Raw genomic sequence first — 22,258 nt, 5'->3', positions numbered from 1 at the left:
TGCTTAAAATATAATACTAGACAGATACAGGATAGATCCATTACATACTCCTAAGGTACTGCAGAAGAAAGACTTGATAGCACTTGACTGAAAAGGATTATATCTACTTTAATGTGGCTTTTTGTTTCAAGTATTTATTATTATAGAGTTTCCTTGTTGCCATTGAACTTGCTCTTCAGCTGTACTGTAATGTTTCCTTTTATGCTTTGCTGATGTCCAGTTTTATTTCATGGAAATAGTTTATTGAGCAAAGCATAATTGTACTTTGTAAAATACTCATCTTGTATCACTTCTTTTAGAGATCAGACATTTCCTTTTCCCATAAGGTCTAAAGATCTGTAAGTTGACATAATTCTGCACAAATCACTCTGGTAGTGTAACTTAGACTGTCCAAATTCCCCTTGGACTGTGGCCTCTGTAACCGTGCCATCACTCACTTAACTTTACCTTATCTTTAAATAAGTTTAACCAGAAGGGACTTGTTCAACTCACCACCTCTTGAGTAATGTGAATTATTTATATGATCTTCATATGTGTTCGTTAAGCTATATACAGTAAGTCTAAGTGTAAGTGTTTATTCTCTTCATCCATAAGTGCGTTACCCCAAGCTTTGAACTCAGGCTAACCACAATAAAACCCTTTCTTTTTTTTGCTGTTCTTTGATGGAAATGGACATCATTTTTTCATGTTGTACAATGGCAGCAGTGTTGTCTCAGATGGGCACATTACCACGGGAATGCATAAAGAGACATTTCACATGTTCAGTGTTGTTGTGTTGCTACTTTCCAGACCACCTTCCCCTCCTGCTTTGCAGAGCTGAGTGTACAGGAAACTGTATCCCACCATGTCTTACAATATAAATATGCCACTGTAATGGCTACTGTGGAAGTGATGATTACAATAGCCCTTTTTTATCAATTCACTGCGTTGCTCGAGGAGTCATTAAGTGCTCTTTGTCTGTAGAGGAATGTTAAGCACCGAGAAATAAGAATTCTGTAAAGCAGTCCTGTCTGCTACTTAAAAAGCCCTCAGCTCAGATGGAAATAAACTAAAACAACCACATGGAAATGCAGTACATGTGGATTCTTAAAAAAAAAGCCCAACTAGTGAAAATTGCACTGTAAGCACTGTGTGTTTCCAGGTTACTGGAGAGCTCTGCGCATGGTCTGTTTAGAGGCAATGTTTTTGGTGGAAGGCAGTTGCACCAGTACAAGTCTAAAATCTTTAAAAGGGGGTGGAAACAGTAATTTTTCTAACTTATACTAGTACTTTGATTTTTCTTTATTACCTCTGCTTTCCATTTGAAATTTGTCCAGAACAGCAGTGTTTACACATGTCCTGTTAGAAGTAATGCCAGAGGGACCTCAAAGGCATGAGTCTTGTTCCATTCTTCTTTGGTTAATTTTCCTCAAACATAAGGTATTTTAACACCTCCATAGATCACAGGATGAATAGAGCCTACAGAATCAAACATTGTGCCTCTTTCAGCATTAAGTGTGCTCAGGTTAGAACTTGCTTAATTTATGAGCTGTGAGGCAGCCATGAAACTATGGGCAGGCATATTGTTAGAGCAGATTTCATTTTTCAGAAAAAAAAGAAAAAAAAAAGGGGGAATTTTATTCCGGCTTGGATTTTGTTGGGTTTGTTGTTGTTTGTTTTTGTGGTTTTTTTCCAGAACCAAGGGAGCCTTTTTCTATTAGTGTTTGTTTGTTTGTTTAACCAGAATGATGTTTTTTCTTTTACTCTTTTTTTTTTTTTCTTGGGTTTTCCCCACACGCACTCATTTCTCTGGAAGGTTTGTATCTTTGTGCACAGTGGGTTTCCTCTGTAAAAGGAGGTTTCTGGTATGAAACTGGTAAAGCAGTTTCATATTTTTTGTGAGTTTTCTGCTCTTCTGAACTGGAACATGTTCTTGTGTGCTCTAAGAGCACATAGCTTTGGAGGATCTGCAAAAGACAAGATATTTCTTGCATTCTTTCTGAGGTCTATTTCTGACAGTCCCTTGAAACCAATTCAAAACTCTCCCTAATTATAATAGGACAGGTTTGTGTCTGCTTCCAGTCAATAAAGCTTTGTTCTGCCTCAGGGATTTTACTTGTACCTGATTATATAATAGAGGGTAGAAGAATCAGGCAATAGTAATTTTAATCCCTGACTATCTTTCATTCAAATAAAAGATGCAAAGAGATTGACTTGAAAGGAAGAAATGTGAATATGGTACTACTAAAGGAAACATTCTACAGTGAGTTTTGCTGGGTGGGACACTGAGCTCCCCCTCTATTTTCTTATTCTAAATGTTTTGGGGTTTGACAAAAGGACTGTTTCAAATGACAACTGTCCTCTACTCAGAAAGCTGGAGTGCACTGCAGGAAGCCTCCAGCTCATGGTGTGCTGCTCAGACCATTGCAGTCCTGGTGCAGAGGAGGAGAACCAAAACCCCAAACCACTCACTACTGTACTGAAGTGAGCCTGGGTCTTGTAATCCCCATTTTTCACTTTATAGCTTTCTTGGGGTGTTTAATTCTAAACTTGGAAGCTTGATGTTTCCTTCTGTCAAAGCAGTGTTGAAAACCTGACACATATTAAGCATGGTAATTTTTCTGTTTTTAACATAGAGTGTATATTTTAATTTTTGATAGTATTTCTAAAAATAATGAAAAACATACTGTACGTTAAGAAACATCCTAGATCATTTTTCTTCATGAAACTTTTCTAGAAGCCAGTGTCTTCAGAGAAGACATTTCTAGCTCTGCATCCTGTGATGAATGGTTGATTATCCCATTGTCAGATCTGGGTCTAAAGATTAAAATAAGAGGGAGTGTAGTAGGGAGGAAGGGGAACTACATTAAGATATGAGGTTTATATTTTTTGTTGTGTAGCTCTAAAAGGAGGGAGGTTTTGTTGCTTACAGAGATATTAACAACAGATCAGCCTCAGCCTCACTGTGCTCCTCAAGATTCAGTTCTGCAACCCACAGCTTGGAGTCAAGAGTGGGAAACCAGGAGCAATAAAGGAGCAAATGCATTCTCCTTGCTTTCATATCTGGGTCACCCTAATTGATCCCAGCAGAATTCCTCATTGCTGGACTACCTCAATCAAGCCACCTTCATCCTCACCTGGAGGAACTTGTCTCTTTTCCTGGCAGCTGAGGCAATACCTTTGGGGAAGAAAAGGTTTCCTCTATTACTCCAGGGAAAGTTTTTAACCTCATCGCTTCCATATATGTTGCTGGGCAGTCAACATCACAAACAAATGACAAAACAGTGCTTATATATCCCCATATGTTTGCTTGGACTCATAGAAAGGAGTAGATATTTTGAATAGCCTTATATTTAGTTGCTTTTCTTAATGTTTCATGCACTTAGAAGTATTTAATCAGTCTTGAATGTCTTCCTGAAAAATTTGGTAGCTGTAGAAATAACTACAAGGCCTCTGAAATATGTACAGTTTTAAAATATGGACCACTGAACTTACTGAACCTTTACTGAAACACACAAAAAATTCACTCTCAACCTGTATAGTAAATGTTGAGGTTAGAAGATTTTTGTACAGTTGTTGCTGTAGAACTTGCTTTGTGTGGGATGTTACATGATTCTAAGTGCAAAAAATCCTAAAGCCATTTAATTATCATCTTTTGCAGTGTTTTAGCCAAGTATCTATGGTCAAGAAGCATTAAAACCTCTTTAAGAAAGATAATTTGTGTACAATTTTTACTTTGAGATCTGGATATTTAAGTAAAATTCAGTTGAATTGTATCTTAACTTGCAGGTGCTTACACATTTTTCCAAGCATTTTTATTACTTGAAAATGTTTTATAATTTTCTGATCATAATAATCAATTTTATTTAGTGGCTCTGAATGATCATGAAAGATTCATTTATTTATTTCCACAGCTATACCTTTCTGTTGTATCTTCACATTCACAATAATCCTCTAAGAGCTTTTACATCTGTCTTTATACCCGGCTGACATGATGATAATATCCTCTTTCGGTGGAAAGGAGTAACTGTTTTAACTTTTAGCTTTCCTCTCAGACTAATTTGAAAGTGGCAAAAAGTGATTTACCACAGGAAAAAAATTTGGTACTCCAGATGTGAGCCTTGTTTCACCCCTTTCTGATTTCTTTCTTCATCTATTGCATCTACTCCTGAAATATCAGAATGCAAATACATTAACATTCATTACATCTGCTGAGGTCAGAGAATCTGAATAATTCCAAAGTAAGGATAGTGGGTTACTGTGTCTTTAGTCTAGTGGACCTCAAATGCTGACTTGTTCAACTGTCATGATGTAACACCATTCTGCAGGCTGGATTTAAATACTGAAAGTTAAAGTCTGTAGCAGGGCTGTTCTGAGTGTTGCTGTGCTCTTTTGTTCATCTTCTTTTTATTTTCATCAGCAGAGCTGTTTTCAGGTGTTCACTTTTCTCCAGAGCACTGGAGCTGTTCCAGCAGCTTGTGCAGTCACAGGGAGCTGCTGAGCTTTGCCAGCAACATCCAGTAGCAGAGAGGAGGGATGTGAGCAGTGCATCCCACCACACACAGGGCAGCAGCTGCACTGGATGGAGCGCTCAGTCCTGGCTGTGCCACCAGTAACTGCAGCCAGTAAGGATTCTTCCTCTGGCTGCCTTGGCACTACTAACATCTGGAAGTTTAATGTGTGCATGTAAAATGTTCAGGGTGTGCATCCTTCTGCTTCCCAGGGTTGCCCAGTCACACTCCCCTAGTTAAGGTGAAAAAATCCTAATATTGTTCTCATCAGTTACAGACCTTAGGATCTGTCAGAAGGAGGGAGGTACCTGTGTTTTTGTTGTTTCTGCCTCCAGTTAAGCTTTAACATTTTTGTGTAAATAAGCTTTAACTTCTTTATGGTTTTGAAGGTTATTTAAGTATAGGGAGCTTGATTTCATACTACTGCAGTTCAGGCAGCTATCCTGTTGATATCCTGCTGCCTGAAAGGCAGAAATAATCAGATTTTGAGTCATTGTACCTTTTACACAGCAATGTAACCACCTTCTGCTTCAACCAGGCTGACACTCAAAGCCAGTGAAAGCTTCCAGAAGAAATGCCTGGTGGACACCTGTCCCAAGCATGGAAAAGAGCAGTGACACTCACTAATGCTGCTGCTTGCAACAGCCTGTGAGAGCTTACTGAAAACTCACAGTTCCGTATCTGATGCATTGATCCCCTGGAAAACAGTAAATTCTGATGGGCATTAGAAAGCTGGGAATGGATAGTGTAGGACAAATTTGTTAAAAGTACAATTTGAGCTTTTGTGGGTAATTCTACAAACAGTGAAAGGGAAAAAAGGCTTGGTGCTAAGCTTGACTATCCATTGGAGGCATAAAATACATTCCCCTGCCTTTTCATTTGAATAGCAAAAATAGAACAAAGCAGTGAGAGACAACTATGTATAAAATCAACACTTTTAAGAGGTAATATCAAAAAAAACCAAAAACAAGCTTGTCTTGAGGCTTCAGTAGCAGATCAGCATTATTCCATCAAGTTACTTAGGTGGTTTAGTTTGTTTATCATATTAAACTGTGTGCCTACAGGTGAATAATGAAGGGCAGTATTGAAGGTGGTCTGTTCTAACAAATGGCCTCAGAACGTGTTTATAGTTATAGAACCTCTATAGCCCAATGAGAAAAAAGGGATTGGTTGAAAGCATGTGAGACAAGTGTGTCCATGATAACCCTGTGTCCACCACAGAACATCAGGCTGCCCTTATCTGCTTTCCCCTAATGTCCACAAATGGGGAGATCTTCAAAATTCTTCATGCAAGTCCTGTCCCCGCTAACTCTGGGAGCAGGTGCCCACCTACAAATACTACACAAACACTGCTCACCCTACTTCATTTTACTTTCATTCTTTAAAGGCAATGTGTAGCAATTCTTATAGGAAAATACTGTATTTTGCTCCAGATTTAACTTTGCAAAGGTTTTTTCATTTCCCTTTCTTTTCAATATATGTTTAAAATATCCTGTCTAGAAATTATCTGGTACTGCTGCTATTTCATCCTACTGAACTATTGTTTTCATTCATCTTTTCCTTTCTTCTGAAATAAGACCTAGACTAAATACCAAAATTCTTTCACTGCATATTATGGCTGAGTGCACTAAAATATAAAAACCTTGATTTAAGGTTTTTTGTATTCAAAGATCATAGGCAAGTGTTCATTTGAAGGTTCAGTGGCATTTTGAAATGAGAACATCATATATAAAGATGTCAGAGATGGAGCCTCCCACAGTGAGGTTGAAAGAAGAAGAACAGAATGAATAGAAGAGTTTCTAGGTTTGAAGGAATTTTAATATCTCATTACTTGAGATTACTCTACATATAATTTTTCAATATTTTGTATGATAGACTTTGAATGTATTGGTTAAAATTACTTCATGCCTGGCATCAATTTAGTCTTATTCATTATCTCCCTTAAATAAAATCTTAAAAATAGCTGGTTTCCGTGAGTGAGCAATTTTCTGCTAGGTGCAGATTCTTCAACATTTCCAAAATGAACTTGTAAATGAAAGCAGATTAGGACATAGCAGTCCCTTAGCATTTCTTGAGCAGCCTGGTATTATATGAGTTAAAGTAGTTACAATTTTTGCTAAATTTTATTGCATTGTATACTATATTTTATTGCATCCCAGGTTTTCATAATCCTACAATTAAAGCTCTTACTACCTAAATAAGTGATTCTAACTTTCTTAGTCTAATGAAGTGATTGTGATTATTATAATTTGATATATATAGTCAGTACTTTGGTCGGTGTTCATATGTGTTCATTAATCTAAAAAGTGTGATAGAACTGTAGTTGCCTGAGGTAGGACTGGATTTTGAGCACAAGTGGAATTACCTCTATATTTGGTCTAGCAGCAATCTTGAGCCATACCCAACAGTGAAACTGAGGTTACTGGTGGCCTCACCAGCCACCTCTCATCTTAAAATTTGTGTCCATTTCTATTTCTCACTTCTATGACACAGCTGGAAACACAAGACATCAAATGAATGCCTGTGTATTTTCTTAAATATCTCAAGTTTTTAAAAACATCCCATTAAGACATGTACCATATGCTTTCTATCTTTGTAGCAGGGGTTTAAAACTGTAATACTTGTGACCTTTAAAAGTAGAAAGCAACTTCTATGTCTTTTCTAGATATCTAAATTAGGTAAGAATTACATAAATATGTAAAATCTTAGAGCTGGTTATCATATAATCACATCTCTAAATCACCTATCGAAAATACCAAATAAATAACTACGTGCATTTATGTAAGACAAATACATCCATCATTTACTATGTAACCCTTCTTGTATTTGAAAGGGCTTATAAAATAATTAGTCAAACCCACAGATACCTCCCTTCTGACAGTGAAATTAAATATTCCAGTTGATTTACATCACTATCTCTATTTCTTATGCTATTTGTGGTTGTTTCCTGAGAGAAATGCTTGAGAGAAACTTTCTATTCTAGATACATTAGAATACCTCTCTATGTCTGTTGCATGGCAGTGCTTGGAGCTGAAGGGAGAAGGAAAAAGAGGGAAGGAGGTCTTAGAAGATAGAACTGCCTTCCATTTTCTTCTCTGTCTGCTAGGGAAAACAGAGAGGATATCTGTGAAAAATTCGGGAAGTTTCCTTCTGTGACACACTAGAAGTAGCTCCCTAGAAAGTAATTATGTTGTCTCATCCCGAAGAGATTTTAAGACCAGGTTCAATAACATCTGTCTTAGTGAGGAGTAGAGGTGAGATCCTCCCACTATGCAAGTGGTTGAACAGAGAGAAGGTCCTTACAAATTATGGTCCCTTGGACACGGTGAGAAATTTGGTGTTTGGTAATATAGGAAAAATTTTGAGAGTTGATATTAATCCATCAGGTTAAAAATATTTGGGAAGCCTTGCTCTAGATGATCCTTCCAGCTCACCATTTCTGCCACGGTTTCATGGCTTCCTGTCCTGCTTCAAATACAGCTAATTTACAGTGGCATTAGAGCAAGTCACCAGCCATGCTCATACTGAGATCTTTGTTCCTTTCCTCACAGAGAGAAGACTTATTTTACTGATGGAAGCAGGGCTTGGATAGATGAGCTCTCTTTGCTTTCTCCAGTAAGAGGTGGGTGACAAAAAAAAGGATCCTTCCTTCCAGCTCACTGGGAAACACCACAGCACCTGACTGGCTCCTGAGGAAAACTCCCTCATCAGAGGACATCCCATGCCCTGGTGGATAACAGCAAATACCAACACGCTGGGCAGGGCAGCATCCCCCTGCCAGCACAGTCTGGCTTCCCAGTCTGCCTGCCAGGTGGGAAAGCTTGTTCTCTGCAGGAGCAGGACCTGTGCTGGCACCCCTTGGTAGCTCAGTAGCACACCAGACCAGAGGGGAGAAAGGAGGGAAGAGGAATTTCCTATTTAAAAGAAACTTCAGTGGAAAGGTCAGACAGAGAAAGAAAATAATCAGATGCAAAAGAGAAATACAGTCTGAAAAAGTGGGAATGGACTGAAATTGCTAGTGAGTAATTTAGTCTCAGAGAGGCCCACAAAAAACCCCTGCCTTGGCACCTGAAAGCTGAGATAGTCACTCACAACAGTGCAAACCGAATGAAAAAATGCAGCCTTTCCAAACTAGTAACATTTCAAAACCTTCTGCTGTCTTGTACAGGACTTTATCCCTCCTCCTCTTCTACTAGCTCTGAACAGAGTTTTGCTTGTTATCAGGCAGCGCTGCCAGTTCTTACAATTTTATCATGAACTTCGAGGTATTTGATGCTTTATTTAAACCCTCAGCTCCTGAAAATGCAAAAAGAAATTTTTTAAAGGTAAAACGAAACTTTCTAGGTCTCATGATTATGTAGGAAGCTTGAAAGTGTGATCCCAGAAATATACCTTAAGACTTAATCCCTCAACATTCAGAAGTCATCACGTGAATATAAAGAACCCAAGTGTGCTGGGGATTTCAAGTTCTTGTTTCTTGGATTTTTTCTGATCTCAGAGATATTATGCCTGTTTTCAGAATTTTGGGAAATCCAGTTGATGATCTGTCAAAGTTTGGAGCAGTGCATATACTGAATGAAGGTTATAATATTTCTACTACAGCTTCAGGCCCTTGTGAAAAAAGAGGATAGGGACTTCTGCCTCGAAACTAGTGGTAAGACATTTGGTGTCTCCTGGTTAATGCTCTCCAGTATATTAAGCAAATTAAAAAACAAACAGACAAACAAACCCACCTGAATTGTCTGTTCCTACTTTTGCTCTTAGTTGGTGACATCTGGGTTTGTTGGGATTGAATGAAACTTTTATTTTGTGTTTTTGAGGAGGAAGAGTTGGCTGACTAGTTGTCTTTATATGGTTTAATTTCCTCTCATGTCCCCTTCTCTTTCATTTTACTGTTTGAAGACTTCTAAGGTAAATAATAAGGGAGCCAAAAGAGTTCTTCAGACAATTTGATGTTTTAAAATCTTTGGATTATTTGGTAACTGGAAAACATGCAGATTTTTGCAGAAGTGTGAAATGAGTAACAGAATCATTTGCCGTGATTGCATGTTCATATTGATTCTGACAATAAATCATCTGCCTTTCTTATATCTTTCTTCTCCAATTTGCCTTTGTGACCTGGCCCATCCTTGAAAACTCCATTGCTGTGTTTGGGAGAGAACAGGAACAGAACAGAGATTTTCAGATTTCCTTTAAGCAAGTTACTTTTCTAGCCCTTTTCCTCTTGAAGATAACTTTGAAAATCCTTACTAAAACTAATTGAGAAGGTTGAAAGCTTGCCTCAGACTCCCCCCCCCCCTCTAAAGCTTATTCAGAAGCCTCCTAGGATTGGGCTTTGGGGTCTGTGGGCTGCTCAAATCGAAGGCCAAATCCTCAGAGGTGCTGAGCAGCTCCAGCTACAGACTTGGCTTCTTGTTAGTAGTGGCTTCCAGCAACATCTGCAGCTCCTACAGGGATCAAGACTTAGCGGCTCTTTGCAGCTCCCAACAGGCATTTGTTCAGGGCTGGTACATTTTTATACTTCAGTGTTACTTGCAGTAGGATGTTTTCAAAAGCCTGTCTCGTGTGCAATAGCTCAGACCTTTTGCATGTTGCTAAAGATCCTTCTCGTGCAGCCTTATGTTATGAGGAATCAGGGTCTTACAGAGTCACTGAAAGCACCTGATTCTGTTTGCAGCCTCAGCCTGACAGTTTGCTTGCTTGGACAAGAATGTATTTTGGGGAACCTTAAGCCTAAATTATTTCCCAGTTTGATGTCTCCTCTCCAAACAGTTTCACTTGAAGTGGTTGACAGTATGATCCAGCACCCCTCCCCCCTCCTGTCCTTGTCACAATCACCTCTCTAAATGCTTTATTCATTACATTTTCATTGTCTCGAATTTATGCACTGAGGAAAGTGGGCTCCCAACGTTATGAATGTTGCTTTCAGTCTGCTTAGCATGTCATTTTACTGCCACAGACGGAACTTTCCCCTCTCCCTCAGATCCGAGCAGCTTGATTCCAGTTTCTGTTTTCTGCTCCACATCCAAATAGTCTCCTTTTAACATCCCCTTCTTTTAGCACAATCTATTAGAAAGGTTGCTAAAGTGAAGGATCAAATGTTGTAACAAATACAGCCATGACAGCCCTGTGATAGCTGGTTCTGGTCACACAGAGGTATAAGCTGGCAATAACTGGTGATATCAATAATTACCCAAACTTATCTCAAGCAGACTGGAGAAGCAACATATCACTTGTTACATAGAAGCTTAAATAACAAAAGTGATCTGAATAATAATATGATATATTGCATTTATATAACGATTTTGGTGAATGCAACTCAAAGTTTTCTAAGTTGAATTATTAACTCTGTTTTACAGATGAAGACATAAAGTTGAAATGAGTTGCCCAGGTTCATGCTGCAGGTGAGTGGTACAGCTCAGAACAGTCCAGTGAGTTGTCTGGAGAACTCTTTTGGCTCCCTTATTATTTACCTTAGAAGTCTTCAAACAGTAAAATGAAAGAGAAGGGGACATGAGAGGAAATTAAACCATATAAAGACAACTAGTCAGCCAACTCTTCCTCCTCAAAAACACAAAATAAAAGTTTCATTCAATCCCAGCAAACCCAGATGTCACCAATTAAGAGCAAAAGTAGGAACAGACAATTCAGGCCTTTTGTTGTTGTTTTTAAAAGTGGCTTTTCTATTGAAGCCATATCCATACATGTGATGCAGATCAGACTAATAATACACATTTCTAACTCCTAGTCTTTCTTTGTGATTACATTCTGTTCTGTGTTTGCCAAACAAAAGCTTAAATACAAATACAAATCAGAATACCAAATGACAAATTCCAGCACTAAGAAATTGAATAAACCAGCAAATCATATCCCATATCCCAATTTCTAATAATGGTGCTGTACATAAATAAACAAGCTAAGAAGTATTTCCACTCGCTTCCAATGATACTTGACATTCAAGTGTTTTGCTCTTTTCAATATACTAAGAGATAATTAGACTTTTTTTGTGTGTGTATAATGTTCATATGGCTATTTCATTTCCCTCCTTGCAAATCTCTCAAGTTCTCTCCTGTGTTTCTTAAAAAAGCAGTGTGCATGGGTCTTTCCTAGCTTTTTCTGGAAAGAGCTGGACCTGAATGCAAAAAGCAACTTAAAATATGTCAGTATTGGCTGTTGCTGTGCACAGTTTGTGGGCTTGGGCTCCGGAGTGGAAACTGAACTTTGTTGTAAACATGTAGTCTCCATGAACAGCACATGGGGAGATGCTTGACAGGAGCTACAGAAACTCCCTGGCTGCACAGAGTCACCTGGAGTAGTCCAAGGCCAGCTAGGAAAGAGCTGAGGTGAGGGGTGTGTGGTAATGACCCTGGCAAGCCGGTGAACCAAAGAAAAAATGTATGGGGAGGGCTTATACATGTTGTTTTTCTTTCAAATTTGTCTCACTGCACGGCAGGACCACGAGGTTTGGGTGAGGGGGAGCAAGTGTCTCTCCACTGCAACAGCCTGCAACTTAGTTTGGCTTTAGTGTGTTTGAAACCATACCCTTATGCTTCAAAACCCTCATTCTCTTATGGCAATGTAGGTCCAGTGGGAGTTCCATTTGGGTAAATTATGTAAATCTTGGGGAAGGGTGACATTCAGACATAACGAAACACACCCATCCAGCACACATGTGGTGATCTGTGGCATTAAACTTCCATTCACAGATTCAACCCCTTGACTGGCATTATGGAAATGTTCACTCAGGGTCACCCCTCCTTTCCAAAAGTAAACCTGGGACTGATTACAGACGGCTTTGCGTCGGAATCGTGTGAAACTCGTGGGTTTGAGTCCAGAGGAAACGTGGGAGGTTCTTGTTGAGATTTTAAGTTCACTTGAATTTTAAAATCGGGATGAAACTTGGGGAGGGAGAGAGTGAACACACACAGATCCGCAGGAAAGAATATTTTCAAACCAACCCCTGTGAAATGCAGATGCCAATGGCTTTAGAAAAAATCCTCACTCAAAAAACTTAATCAAAACACGTTCCTTTCTCTCAAATCTCTGACTTTTAATGCTACCAAATATCTCTCTTTCCATTTTGGGCAGTACCATTTTGTTTGAACAAATACAAAAAAAAAAAAAAAAAAAGATAAGGTGTTGCCCACTGTCCCTATTGGAGCTCTAAAAGCAGAGGAAAAGTATGTTTTAATTAATTTATAAACAAAAGATTATTTCCTGCACTGCCAGCAAAAATCCTGTTTGCTGACAAGGTTCTGGCTTCAAACATTATCAGCAACTGGCAGGATGAGTCCTTTTATGTAAATGAATTCATTATTATTAATTTCTGCTGGTGCTGAACGATTTATGAACTGCTTTTCGAATATGGAAAAGTGGTTCATGAATCAGAGGGGAAAAAATGTTCAAAAAGTCCTGGGTCGATAAATAACAGTAGTCATTCATGAATCCCGCCCATGGTGTCTTTTATCTTCAGTAGGGAGAAGATCAAAATGATAAAATAGTAATGTGCCAACAAAAAAGGATTGAATGGGCAGAGACTAGTAACATTGTCCTCTTCGAGCCTTAATGGGCAGGGATGAATGGTGACAGACTATCCTTCACTAGCAGGCAGCTGCACACTATCATTCTCCCAAGGTGAAAATGTTCTTTTTTTTCCTGCCACACAGAGCCAGAGTAAGAGAGCAGAGCCCCATTTGTCCCCCTGCCTTCACAAACATGCACAAGCTGTGGTTGAGGGATGGTGCTTTTCAAGGGATACGAGCCTATCATGCAATTACATTGTAATTGCAATCCTCCCCAGGAATCTCATGCTTCCCCCATGTCTTTTACACCTTGTCACTACCAGGCTTCCGGGAACTAGGATGGTACCCAGTTCTTCTCTGCAAGGGAGTGCAGCACCAACTGGATTTTAAAGACTCTTATTTGATAAACAGACATGAAAAGTAGTTGACTGAAAGTGAGAAATCTGGCAGCTGTTCACCTTACCCCTGCTCTCTGAGCATGCTGCCAGCCCTCAGCAGATTAGAACCTTAAGGACAGTACAGACAGACAACAATTTACATTGGCCTTGCTTAATGGAGGCACTGTTTTTCACTTCTATCTGAAGAATTCAGGCTGAAACACAAAATATTGCATGTACCAGGAGTGAATTGTGGTCATAGAAGTGGTGTTTTCTCCTTTAAGTAATTCTCTGATGTGCAAGTGGTCAGAAAGAACTGGGCCAAATTTATCCCCAATATAACTTCGCTCAAATCACAAAGTTGTGCCCAGAATGGGTTTAGCCCATTATTATTTCAATGTAAAATATAGGGCATCTCTATGAAAATGAAGTAGAGAGGGTCATAAAAAAAAAATCTGTTCTCCAATTAGTTTTTCTTTCTACAGCTTTGATATATGAAGAAACTACAAGCACATATCATGATTGTTTGTTCTTAAATAGCTTCAAAGTCCTTTCGGATATTAGTCACAACATCCTGTGAGGTATGAGGAATTCTATTAGCACTAAAGGTGAGAAAAATGAAGGAAAAGTTGCTTGCACAAGGTCTTGAAAAGATTTTGGCAGACTCAGTAGTCAGTCTAGAATAACTGATGACTTTTCCTATGGAACCAATACTCAAAAGTATCTTCCAGAAGAGGAAAATAAAATGATAGATTTGTAGCTGGTTTTTAGCCTTATTCTTACTTATAATTCAAACTAATATTTCGTCTATTTTCTTTATTTCAGATTGCCAAAGGACAAAATCTTATGCTTCTGAGCTCAGCAATGAAGTTTTAATCACCCCAACATACATCTTTCCACAATATATATTTTTCTGTCTGCCGAAGACATAATGGCTGCTCCTTTTATGGGAAACCAGGATTTAATCCAGTAAGTCTGTGAGAATCAATATTCTTGTGAAATGACACCATGTTGAAGTTATTTTATGTTATGTTGATGGTTAGCTAATTTTGTAATGGAGACATTTCTTCTAGAAGCAGACATAGTATAATTTAGTGGTAAAAACGTCAATCACAAGGGGTTGAACACTTATGTCAGGGCAGGAAGAGGGCAGATTTATTGATGGAAATGTATCTATATACTCTTTGTGGCACTTTGACCTGAAATATCCATTTTGGTTATAATTTTGTTTTGTGAAAATGACATCAACTGCAATCACTAATGTAAAAATGACACTGGAATGCTTTGTTCCAGAGGCCTGATTTAAAAGTCCTGCTGTTTGTTATAGTAACAGCTTCTCAACAGCAAGGAGTTAAGGTACTCATTTAACTGCTCCTTTTCTCTGTTTGTAGGATTTTGTAATAGTTGACAACATGAGTAAAAACCACGGTGTTCTTTTTCTACTGTTTATAATTGTTTAAATAATAAATATATAGCACGTTTTATAATGACATTGAAATAACCAAGAGAAGGAGATGGTGCTCTGGCTGGTACTGTATGTGGATATATTCCTGGGTGGCTTTTCTTTATAATGCCAGTTAACCACCCACCCAAACCCATAAAAAATAACAATAGGAATGGGTAGGAGAGAATGGAATAAAATAAGTACAGATGTTGAGAAAAAATAAGTGGCAAGGATGGAGACAAAGAAAAAGCACAATGCAAAATATGGGGAGTATAGGGATGTCTCATTTGTGACTTTGGCTTTTTTTTAACAAAATTACAAAATCCTTATCAATTCAATGGACTCCGATGTTATTACTCCAGATTTACAGTGGTGTAACTAAAAACAGAATCTGACCAACCCTCAACTAAAATAGGAATAAATCATTAGGGGCAACATGAATTTTACAGAGAGCCTGTGCTATAATGTGAAGTACTGGCTATTGTCTATATTCTGCTGTACTGTCCTTCCCCAAAACAGTACCTTTTACCAAATAATATTGTGATACCCTAAATAGTAAAGGCTTCATCTCTGGGCTGAGAAATCTGCACTTTAGTATCAAGTGATTCTAACGCAATTGAAATTTTAATTTAGAATAAATAAGGATGGAGTCAAGCTTTCCTGTCTTCTCCCCTTCCATATACACCCCTTGCAGGACTATCATGCACAGCCAACAGCTCACTTTTCTCTAACAATCATGTTTTTTCACTGAGATGTACAAAATTCATAATCTGCTTTGTAAATCTTAATTCTTGGCTCCTTTTCAGGCAAACAAAATGACAGAATCGGAGACCATCCAATGTCCTGCTCTGGTGAGTCATAATGATTTTATCACTTAAATATAGAAAAACTGTTTAGAGTCTGGGTAGGTCACAACTTTCAAGCAGGACTAAAAGTGGGAATTTGTCCTGTATTTTAAGGCCATGATCCCCAAAGATGTTTCTTTTGAGTGGTGTTCTAGGCTTTCTATAACCTTGATCGATTGGAAGCAGTCCTCAAACAACTAAAGGCTGCTCATTAGGGACCACAGAGCACTGCTCATAATACCCCTGCTAGAATAGATCAGTAGGTACTAATACAAAAGTCTATTTGCACACTATCAAGCACAGCTAGAACAACTTGTTCTCAGGTTGCCTGTCCTGTAGCTCACAGGTTGTCTGTCCTGTATCTCCATGTGGACTGGGAGGAGGTGGGTCAGGAAAGCATCCGATCCTCCCAAAAGTTAGGACTGCTCTTAGTGAGTGGTCACTGACCTACACACTGAAGAAGAATCAAAATAAGACTGAAATTAGGCTCACTTTCACATTTTGACATCAGATCATGGACAGTTAGTATGCGCTGCAGAGAAATTCTGCCTGGCAGGAAGATTGGAACAAATTCTTATTTAAGAAAAGAAAAATGCAGCTAATGTTTTGGTTGTTCGATTCTGCTTTAAAGTAGAATTTTTTTTGTTTTTTTTTTTTTTTCTTAACCCTAGACATTTTAGTTCTGCCCATTTGCATAGGTAATATTGCTATCGTATTTATTCACACTGCTCATAAAAGAGCACATCACAAAAGTGCCTGGAAAATAAAACTCCAATGAGAAGGGACCCATCAAGTTTAAATGGAGGTTTATATTGCAGCATTATGAGACAGAGGCTTGCACATTTGCAGCTCCCATGGCAGAAAGTGAAACTCTGAACAATTAAAGCAGCACAGACATCCTGCCCTAAAGGACTGTAAGCATTTAAAAAAACAGCCATGACCTCTCTTTACTGGGCCTGTTTTCTATTTAATTTACAGTCTTTATTAGCCAAGAAAATCTTGGCTGGATCTTAGTCAAAGTGATGAATATACAAGGATTTTGATCTACAATTTGGGCCACTTCAAAGTATTCTTTACTTTATGATCATTTGTAATCAAGGTCAGAGCTCTGGTGGTAATTTAGATATCACCTAAACATATTTATAATATAAAAATTGCTTTGCAGTAGCATGCATACTGTCCTTTCTATTTTTGCTCATGGTAAGATTGGAGTTGCAAATGCTCAGGTTCTCTAAAAGTTACTCCTATGAGTGTGTGTGAGCAGCTCCATGCATAAGTTTCTCTTATTCAGTTCCCACAATGACACACAAAAATTGGAGCCTATATACATGACAGAAAGAAATGGTTTGTTTCCATTGGTTTGTTTATTGAAATATGAGCTTAATAACTTTATGGGGAGGAAATAAAAAGCCCCCCAAAGCCATAAAACCTTTAAAGAGTAGTTTTTATTCTGTTTGTCTTCTCTTTTTCTTGATTTTCCATATTCTTTGCTCATGCACCAAGACATAAGCAGTTTCAGAAGTGTTCCCCTTTTCAAGTACAGGGACCCTTTCATGCCAGCAGCATCTTGCAAAACAAAAACTAAAGGTTGACCACTGTTTAAACTCCATCATCTCAGGTTCTAGGCCCATTTCTTCCTAGATATTATGTCTTTCTAGACATTATATCTTTCTACATATTTCTCTCTATATTTATGCTTGCTAGGAAAAACCTGATTCTTGTACTTCATTTCTACGGTCTGACATTTTGACAAGCTCAACTGAAACATTCATTTGAACCCCAGCACTGAGACCCAATTTCTTCAGCCTTGGCAGGCACAGACCTTGTCCATTCACTCTGACACTGCTGCAGGGGTGCATTTTCAAAGTTAATGTTGTATCATGCACCCTTTCATCAGCTCCTTCTTTTCTCTTGCAGCCAAAAACCTCCTATGGATGTTTTAAGGCCCACATAGGCTCTTCCTGGGGGTCTTTTGTCCCTATCACATCCATGAGGTACTGACAGATCAATGTGCATCCACTGTTCACAACAGATTTCATCCCTGATGTCTTAAATCTTGAACTGTACTCGTTTTGTTTCCTTCTGTGAGGGTCCACTCCTCTAAAAATCTGCCAAGCTACTACATTTGCCCTTCTTCATATCCTCCCTTAAAACTCTCCTCTGCTGTGACACCTTAAAAAAAATGATAGTGGTTAAGCAGCTGATGTGCTGTGACTGCATAGTGATCATAATTATCTCCCAGTTACCTTGTCATTTCTGCCCCTCTCCCCATCTGTTTGCTGTCACTTGTCTTTTGCTTAGATCAAAGACTCTTTGGGTTATGGACCATGCTTGTATTTCCTGTGCATTTGAGTGCTGTCCTGCACGAAGAATCTCTGGTTCTAGGCACTACTGCAGTGCACATAAATAAAAATTACTGTTTCTAAAGTAAAATCCTCTGCATTTTTTGTATGCATAAATTATAGCCACATCCTGTAATCCATTTTTCAGGCTAAACAATTGACTTCAATGGGAGTTGAGCCAGGGTAGGAGTTGGCCTATAGTCTGCTCAAAACAAGCAACATAACATATTATTAATCACCTTAAGTAGAGACTATCACATTCAGTGATGCAATCCTACCTGTGGAGAAAATAAATACCTTTCCAGAAACCTTATGACTTCTCTCATTTACACTAGGCCAGGCTGCTCTTAAGAAAACTATTGTTCTACCAGGGATAACAAGATTGCAGTGACTCCCTGGTCATATTGCCTTCATGTTGATGGCTTGGAGGTTGGCAAAAGGGTGGTGAGTACCCAGAAGAGTCTGTTATGTGCCACCCTGTCTTTGCCCAAGGGCTCTAGAGGTAGTTCTTCCCATTCAGAGTTTTTATCTCCCATTAGAGCAACAGCCCTTCTGGAGGCTGTAGTTTTGAATTTTATTCTGAATTTTGTTCAAATTTATCTTTATCCATGCCGCAGCCGTAGCCCTAAAGCTGCTGGTTATAATTCTCCAAAGTCTGGGGGAAACAATCACTGTGGCCAAGAGTGAAGCTTGAATCTCAGGGTCTTTGTACGTGCCTGCATCACAACTGTTGGTGGGGAGAGGTGTTTGCAGAGGCCGCTGTCTCCTGCCCTGTTCCTGAGGAACCACAGCTGTGTGCTTCCTCCCATGGAACTTGGAAGAGCTGCAAAGGAGAGGAAGGCCAAAGCCAAAAATAAAAACACGCGCAAAAGCAATGAGCAAAATCTGCCAGAATCAGGGAGCCGTTGTGCTGCTGGAGACGAGCCAGAAATCTGTGGAAGTCCCCTATTAATGCAATGGCTTGGTTGCAATTGCTTCCCCCCACACCCCACCCCTTCCTTCCCCAGGTGAATCTTGTCTTGCACGTATAAGACAGACCGCAAAAAGCACACACACTTTTTTTTCACAGAGTTATAATGTTTGTTTTACAGGCTTTCTGCCTGAAAGTATATTTTTCTCCTCTTCTCTTGCAAATTTTGGGGCTCCCCAAGTTGCTGATGTGTGAAAGTCAGACAAGCCCTTAACATACTCAGTAAATCCAGTCTGTATATGCTTACTTTCTACTCAAATTGATTGTTATTTTAACAAAGTGCTAATCTTAAATAAATGTTCATAGATCAGGTTGCTTTCCACTTTCTGCCAATGTTTAGGTCATTAGGTGCTGGGCTGCAAATGAACCATGCAGATAAGACCTAATGTTAAATATCTGGAATTTTTTTATAAAGGGAAAAAATTCAGGAAGGATAAGAATCTCATTGCTTCAGACCAGAAGACAGCTATTGACTTTCTAGCACTAGGAAGGAACCTTCTGAAGCATTTTCTGTTTGCCATCATCAGGAACAAGATGATCCTGGTCTGATTCAAAACTACCTGTTTCCACTGGCATAAGGAAAGTGCTCGTAGCAAAGCTACTCCAGTGGAACAAAGCACATACATGGGAACAGAAGTAAACTCCAGGTTCCTCTCTAGCCTTTTACAAGAGGACATAGCATGTCTTTCTAGAAAAGGGAGTTGCGGTTTGTGGGTTTGGTTTTCTTTTTCCCTCGAAGGACATAAGAATTGTATAAATTTATACTGAACTAATTTTTTACTGTATTCTCAGTAATGTGTCTCTATATACATATATTTTGGGGTTACTTCAGTCAGTTCTTTCTGTTTTACTGGGGAGAAATTTGTTTAAATATTTTGAGTGGAATACTATGGTATATCTGAAAATTGCCTGTTCTTTCCTATCTGAGAAAAGCATACAGTACTGAGTAGATAAAGCAAAACTTCATATTTATTTTAGATAATTTAGTCTCTAATTATACAAAAGTGATGAGATACACAGAATCTGACCCAGAATTATGACTAGAAAATAATAATATTATCCTAATTAAAAACCATATAAGAGTTTGTAATCCAGCCTCAAATCCCTGACAGACTTGTACGCTCAAATAATCGCAGCATTTGCAGGCTAAACATTTAGTAAAAGTTTCATGGAAAAAAAAATCCCTAATGAATTCTCAGTGGTTTTTAATATTGTGCCTCTTCTATAACAATGATGGCTTGTGGGGACTCTTGCTCACTTATGGGACATGTGGGTCATTGGAAAGCTTGAATATTCATTATGAGATGAGCTGGAACTGGATGTGCAATATGTTTGGTTGAGAACTAAATTTTATGTAAATTCTACAGTGATGTTTTCTGGCTCAGTTAGAATCCATTCTACTGTTTATACTAATAATGGTCTCTTGGGCTTCTTTTTAAGCATCTCTGTATACTTTTCTTTTCTTTTAAAATGAAAGATGAAGATCCAACGAAAACAATTTTTAAAGATAGAAATAGAAACACTAGGTAAAAGGAATTAGCAATGCAATCTCTGCATATATTATGTGGAAATCTACTGCAAAATTGCAGCTTGGAATTTTATTCCTAGGAACATTAACTTTTTCATGTTTGAACAGTGTTGCTGCTTTGGTCCCCCATTTTTAAAAAAAACCCTTTGGGTCTGCTTTTTATATCTATTTCTGCATTTTTGTAATATTTGTTAAAATATTCCTTCTTCAAAATGGTAAACCCAGTTCTCTGGAAGAAATAAAATCTGTGGCATAGCTCTGAAATGAGAATTAACCTTGATTACTACAGTAATTTACTAATCAAAACTGGAGACCTGCTAATCAAGCCTGAATTACCAGCTGCTTGATTTTTATAGTGACATAACCAAAATTGAACATTTGGTAAACAAGAGTCTTATTTATGAGGGGGGGAAATTGGCATATGGCCATATTCATTTTAATATATTTATCACTATATTGTTGTGATTTCCTTATCAGCTGATGTAGGCATAACTTCAGCCATCCACCTCACCCTGGAAAGATGAACATTTAATTTTAGGTTATCCTAGAATAGGAGTCAGAGTAGACCATTTCACATTTTAAGGGGTTTTCTGATCTACCTGTTGTTTTTGGACCCGGGGAGGAGAACGACTGATGCATCACAACAACCTTGTGTTGTAGAGCTGGTTAGAAAAGCGCCTTGGAATAAAGGGAGCAGAAAACTGGAAGCAGAAACAAGAGGAATGGAGAAGTGCCAGCGAGCAGACAGCTGGGAAAAGCTGCAGGAGGAGATGGCAAAGAGCATCCATGGTGACTCTGGGACCAAGGGGGAGCAGGAGGCTCTGGAGAGGCAGGAGAGAAGGAGAGGACCCAGGGGAAATGGTGGGAGTGAATCACCGAGGGCCTGACGGAGGCACTGACGGCTCCTGCGAGTAAGTGCATCGCTTGTGCAAATGGACAATGTGCCAATTATTGCAGCCTATCTGATGGGTTTGGGATTTTTTAAAGTAGTTGTCTGGTTTCCATAAGTGCAACTAATTTCATGTTTTTAATCATTTCTTTTCGGTCTGATTTCTGTTCGTTTTTTCCAGCTCCCAGATGGCATCCTGTATCCACTGACACAGAAAATAATTTCCCAGTATTTTCTTTAATGAATGACCTATTATGAACAAGCAGGGAAAACCCATATTGTGCAATTCTTCCATAAAATAACCGATCATTAATATAAATTGAGAGAAGACCCCAAAATGGGATTTTTTTTTGTTGTTTGAGCTGTGTACTGTATTTTATTAAGGTGCCTTGTGTGTTTTTTTAAAATGTCTTGTTCAAATGATATTGTCATGGGTAACTGTGCTGTTAAAAAGGTAAAGAACAGAAACACAAAAAAGATTATTCCTAGAATAATGTGTACAGCATGAAATTCTCAGCTAGTCAGGCTCTTCCCCATTCTCTCCACTTTACTTTAGACCTAATCCCTCATTCTCTCAGTTCTTAGCATAGAAAATATATACCAAAGCTAGTGCTGCTTCCATTTTTTCACCATCTTATCTCACAAACCTGAAATACTGTTTTTCTCTTTAAGTCTTGAATGTACTTATACCTTACAGGAATGAAGGAGCACAGGGATGAATTGAAATGAGTGAATGGTTTATAGCCTATTTAAACATTGGGAAACACGTGTGTGTAGTGACTGTATGTTTAGACACAACCCTGAAAACTGCAAGGGGCCACAGCTCAGCAAGTGCAGCCCAAATTAGAGCA

Source organism: Chiroxiphia lanceolata, chromosome 13 (genome assembly GCF_009829145.1).
Source record: "Chiroxiphia lanceolata isolate bChiLan1 chromosome 13, bChiLan1.pri, whole genome shotgun sequence".
Lineage (NCBI taxonomy): Eukaryota > Metazoa > Chordata > Aves > Passeriformes > Pipridae > Chiroxiphia > Chiroxiphia lanceolata.
This window is presented reverse-complemented; position numbering follows the sequence as displayed.